The 5,527-nt window shown below is 47.3% G+C and overlaps 1 pseudogene across 1 annotated transcript in view; it reads right to left on the reverse strand.

Moving 5' to 3' along the window:
- Positions 1 to 1,167: 1,167 nt before the first annotated feature.
- The window catches only part of LOC139918692 (alsin-like), a 38,805-nt pseudogene continuing 34,445 nt past the window's right edge, over positions 1,168 to 5,527 (reverse strand). The window contains exons 34-38 of the transcript XR_013505143.1: positions 4,636 to 4,681; positions 3,705 to 3,766; positions 2,390 to 2,539; positions 1,698 to 1,794; positions 1,168 to 1,286 (exon numbers count right to left, since the gene is read on the reverse strand). The product of XR_013505143.1 is annotated as an alsin-like (transcript). The remainder of the gene's footprint in view (positions 1,287 to 1,697; positions 1,795 to 2,389; positions 2,540 to 3,704; positions 3,767 to 4,635; positions 4,682 to 5,527) is intronic.

Raw genomic sequence — 5,527 nt, forward strand, 5'->3', positions numbered from 1 at the left:
TATTTTAAAAAAAATGCTCTTTTAAAATACTTGATACTTTATACTTGATTTCCTCTGACAACTTTCAGTGCTTTGTCATGATATTAAATCCCTTTATAAAGTCGCTCTACATGTCACGTCTGTAGTTTAAAACCCAGATTCCCTTTCAAGTGTCCGGCCATTTTTAAATCATTTGCATGATTATTAAACGTTTGCATTTGCGACCCAGCATTCCCTTTAAAACGCGGCCATATTTAAATGATCATTTACATACAGTAAGTTTTCTGTAACACATCAAACCGGCGATGCGTCTGCTCAGCTGAAAATATATTTAAACTTTACTGCGGCTTTATTCCAGTGAATTAACCTGTTAGAGAAGTTCTGTGAGTGAAAACAACACAGTGTCGGTGCTTAATGAAAGCTGTGTGCAAGCAAAGTATCTAAGAGGGAGATTTTAATACTTAAGATTAACAATATTGATCCCTGAATTGGAAATTGATCCCCCCAAGTGAATATTACAGACTTGCTTATAGACTTACAGTAACAATACTCTTCCACAGGTTATTACACAGGAATAAGGCAGCTGTAAAAAAACATCGCTAATAATATAAAATATCTGAGATCGGGTGTTCAGGACGACCTGGTGGTGAGGTCACAGGTTTGATCCCAGAATCAGACAAAGTGTTCAACTAAATATCTCAAATGTAAATATAAGCTAAATGACCGTGGACCAAAAATACATTTGATCTTCAGTCCCAGTCGGAGTGTCAGTCAGGTCAGTAAATCAGCTGTAGACGTCTGGGTGTGTGTGTGCTGTGTGTTTCACGCCTCGCTCACAGCTGACTCGTCACTCTGCGTACGTTATCGCCACGTCGGCTTTCCTGTGCTTTTGTGACGGCTGTTTGTGTTGTTCCCAAAACATTCAAAAATACATTTTGGAGGGAGGTTATAGTATTTGTTAAAGCAAAGTGAGCATCTAGTTATCATTATATCATTATATTTTTTTTCAGAATTTAAAATGGTTAATCTAGAGTGGAATATAAAATTTTCTACTGTTAAGATACAGAGCGGTCGGCTGTGAACGAGGCGTCAGACCGAAGTGACGACCGCCTGCCCTTCAGCGGGGAACTACGACTCCCAGCAGCCCCGGCGGCAGCGGACTGTGGTTTGACCGGTTTGACTGGATGTGTAACAGGAAACCGGGCCAGCGCTCGCCGCTCGCCGCTCCTCGCTCCGCGGCGTCCGTCTCTCCCTCCGCCTGTCCACCGCTACGCCGTCGACTCCTGCTGGATCTGGAAGTAGCAGGCCTGCAGCGCGCACACACACACACACACACACACACACACACACACATTTAAATACACCTGGATACAGCTGAGTGAGTGAGTGAGTGAGTGAATTAATGAACATATAAGTGAATGAATGGGGGAATGAATGAACAAATGAGTCAGTGAACAAAAAAAAAGAATAAACAAGTGAATGAATGAGTGAATAAGCAAGTGAATGGATGAATGCACTAATGAATGAATGAATGACAACAAAGAATTAACAAGTGAATGAACCAACAAATGGATGAGTGAGCAAATGTGTTTTTCAAACACATTTCAAACAAAATGTTTTTCAAATGTTTTCCAAGTGTGTTTAATGCCTGTGTGTGTGTGTGTGTGTGTGTGTGCATGTGTGTGTGTGTGTGTGTGTGTGTGTGTGTGTGCTCCTACCTTCAGTGTGGTGAACATCAGCCCCAGCTCTCCATGCTGCAGGTTTGGATCCATCAGATCTTCGATCAGATTCACTTCCGCTCCCAGACTCCTGATCCTGCAGAGAGGAAGGAACGAGTCAGTGAATGAAGAAATGAATGAATGGATGAACAAACAAGTATTTTAACAAAAAAATGAATGAATGAATAAACGAGTAAACGAACAAAAAATGAAAGAAAGAATGAACGAACAAGTAAATGAACTAAATGAAGGAACAAGTAAGCGAATGAAAAAATGAATGAATGAATGAATAACAGAGTAAAAAAATGAAAAAATTGATGAACAAGTAAACGAATGAAAAAAATGAATAAATGAATGAATAAATGAGTCAATGAATGAATGAGTGAATAAATAAGTGAATTGCTGAATGCAGAAATGAATGAATGAGGGAATAAATAAATGAATGAACGGACAAGTGAATGAATGAATGAATGAATGAATGAATGAATGGTGAATAAACAAACACTCACCTGTTTATTCACTGACAGCTAACGCCAAGAAAGACAACAGGATGTCTACCAACAAACTGTGTGTGTGTGTGTGTGTGTGTGCATGAGTGTGAGTGAGTGTGTGTGCATGAGTGTGAGTGAGTGTGTGTGTGTGTGTGTGTGTGTGTGTGTGTGTGTGTGTGTGTGTGTGTGTGTGTCACACACCTGGCCCTCAGCACCACATACAGGAAGAGGGGGAACAGGTCGTCCATGCACCACAGGAAGTTTCCGTCCAGCAGAGGTTTCACTTCCTGGGTCAACTCCTCGAACGTCTTCTGGATCACCAGCAGCTTGTCTGCCGGGGTGAAGGTGGTGCTGTGTGTGTGTGTGTGTGTGTGTGTGTGTGTGTGTGTGTGTGTGTGTGTGGGGGGGGTGGTTAACCATTCGTTACTGTTGCTGTCATCACTGATTACCAATAATGTACTTTGATTCTGAGTTGTACTTCATATCAGTAAAGGTTATTGAATTGTATTGCTATAATCTTTTTTTATCACGTCACTTTACATTACACTATGTCATATTACATCACACTATATCACGTCATGTCACATCATGCTACGTCCCGTCCCGTCCCGTCCCCTCCCGTCCCGTCCCGTCCCGTCCCGCCCCGTCCCGTCCCGTCCCCTCCAGTCCCGTCCCCTCCCCTCCCGTCCCCTCCCGTCCCGTCCCGTCCCGTCCCCTCCCGTCCCCTCCCGTCCCGCCCCTGTCCCCGTCCCGTCCTGTCCCGTCCCGTTCCGTCCCCTCCCGTCCCGTCCCCTCCCGTCCCGTCCCCTCCCGTCCCGTCCCCTCCAGTCCCGTCCCCTCCAGTCCCGTCCCCTCCCGCCCCGTCCCGTCCCGTCCCCTCCCGTCCCGCCCCGTCCCGTCCCCTCCAGTCCCGTCCCCTCCCCTCCCGTCCCCTCCCGTCCCGTCCCGTCCCCTCCCGTCCCTGTCCCCTCCCGTCCCGTCCCCTCCCGTCCCGTCCCCTCCCGTCCCGTCCCCTCCCGCCCCGTCCCGTCCCGTCCCCTCCCGTCCCGTTCCGTCCCCTCCCGTCCCGTCCCCTCCCGTCCCGTCCCCTCCAGTCCCGTCCCCTCCCGTTCCGTCCCGTCCCGTCCCGTCCCGTCCCCTCCAGTCCCGTCCCCTCCCCTCCCGTCCCCTCCCGTCCCGTCCCGTCCCCTCCCGTCCCCTCCCGTCCCGCCCCGTCCCGTCCCTGTCCCCGTCCCGTCCTGTCCCGTCCCGTTCCGTCCCCTCCCGTCCCGTCCCCTCCCGTCCCGTCCCCTCCAGTCCCGTCCCCTCCAGTCCCGTCCCCTCCCGTCCCCTCCCCTCCCGTCCCATCCCGTTCCGTCCCCTCCCGTCCCGTCCCCTCCCGTCCCGTCCCCTCCAGTCCCGTCCCCTCCAGTCCCGTCCCCTCCCGTCCCCTCCCCTCCCGTCCCATCCCGTTCCGTCCCCTCCCGTCCCGTCCCCTCCCGTCCCGTCCCCTCCCGCCCCGTCCCGTCCCAGCTACCTGATCTGCTGCAGCGTCTCCACAGCAGAAAGGAAGCAGGCGTCTGTGCTGCTGGAGCCGATCTGTGACAGCAGGACAGGAAACAACATGAACGGAGAGAGGATTTTATCACAGTAAGATCTGACAGAATGTTGCTGCTTTGTTTAAAATGTTCAAAGTGTTTTTTCTCTTCATGTTGTGCAGACTAACAGATCTAACAGGACAGCTGCAGCCTTCTGTAACAGCATTTGGTTAAAAACACTTTAAACATTCCATATTATTTTGATGGGGTTTTTTTAATATAATTTTTTTGACATTTCTGCCCTTATTGGACAGTTCAAAGTGGAGAGAGACAGGAAAGAGTGGCAGAGAGAGAGAGGGGGACGACATGCGGCAGGTCCTGGGTCAGATCAAACCCAGGATGTTTACATGGTGCGCAGCTTAGACCAGGACCCACACCACTTTCAGGATTTCTGCTCTGGCACAGGATCACAATACTGTTCTTCATGATGTTTTGCAAATAAATGTAGTTTAGTTAAAAGTTTAATTGAATTAGTTAAATTGAATGAGTGTTTGTGTGCGTCTGTGTCTTTCTGTACATCTGTATGTGTGTGCATGTGTGTGTGTGTGTGTGTGTGTGTGTGTGTGTGTGTGTTATTGTGTTGAGGACTTTGCGGTCAGATCTCCAGGCAGCAGAGTCCTCAGCAGTCAGACAGGAGCAGAGCTGCATGTCAGCTTCAACTGCACAGATCAGCATGTGGGTTAATGGAGGATAGATGAGATCGAGGGATGAATCTGGAGATTGACAACTGTGGAGGGATGGAGGGATGGATGATGGATGGATGGATGATGGAGGGATAGATTAGGAATCCTCAGCATGCAGTGTGGAAGTGACAGAAGAAAGAAGAAGAGGCAGCAGGTGAAAGAGGAGAAGAGCAGTGAAAATATCGACCTGTTTCGTCTCTCCCAGAACAGACATGGACACCGGCCAGAACTTCCTGCAACCACACAAAATATCATAACTACTACAAGAAATATCATAACTACTACAAGAAATATCATAACTACTACAAGAAATATCATAACTACTACAAGAAATATCATAACTACTACAAGAAATATCAACAAAAACAACAGAAAATACAACAGAAAATCAACTAGCAATAACAAAACATCAACAACAGTCGACTCAATTCCTCCCCAGGAGGCAACAAGGATTAGAGTTATTAAACACACACACACACACACACACACACACACACCCTCTTAACATTGTATTGCCTGCCTCTTGAGCCTGTCTGCCCTACTCTGTGTGTGTGTGTGTGTGTGTGTGTGTGCGTGCAAAGGTCAACTAAAAGTCAACAATGACTTATCCAGTTTGTTAATTATAACACACACACACACCCAGCGATGTGTGTGTGTCACCCTGTCTGGTATTTAGTACTGATTTGGCTCATGCACATCGGTAATTTAAGTCAGTCATCCGGATGGTAAAATTATTTCCTGGGTTACCGTGGTAACCCAGAGACACAACACATAACTCCACCCACAGTACAACAGAGCAGGTCAACTCTCACGGCTCCAGATCTCTGTAACACCAGACAAAAAAATGTATTTGTGTTTGGCATTTAGCGTTACATTTATTAATTTATTATGACTGGAAAACTAGCTGACAAGATCAAAAAGTCATTTGTCATTTCACTGTGGCTTAACATGCCTAAACTCTGTTAATTGCTTAATTTATATCCTGTTACTTTTGCCGCTGCAACAATCTAATTTCCCCACATAGATAAGATACGATGAAATACGATGTGATAATTGCACTTTATTGATCCCTAGGGGAA

The sequence above is a fragment of the Centroberyx gerrardi genome, chromosome 10 (genome assembly GCF_048128805.1).
Source record: "Centroberyx gerrardi isolate f3 chromosome 10, fCenGer3.hap1.cur.20231027, whole genome shotgun sequence".
Classification (NCBI taxonomy): Eukaryota; Metazoa; Chordata; class Actinopteri; order Beryciformes; family Berycidae; genus Centroberyx; species Centroberyx gerrardi.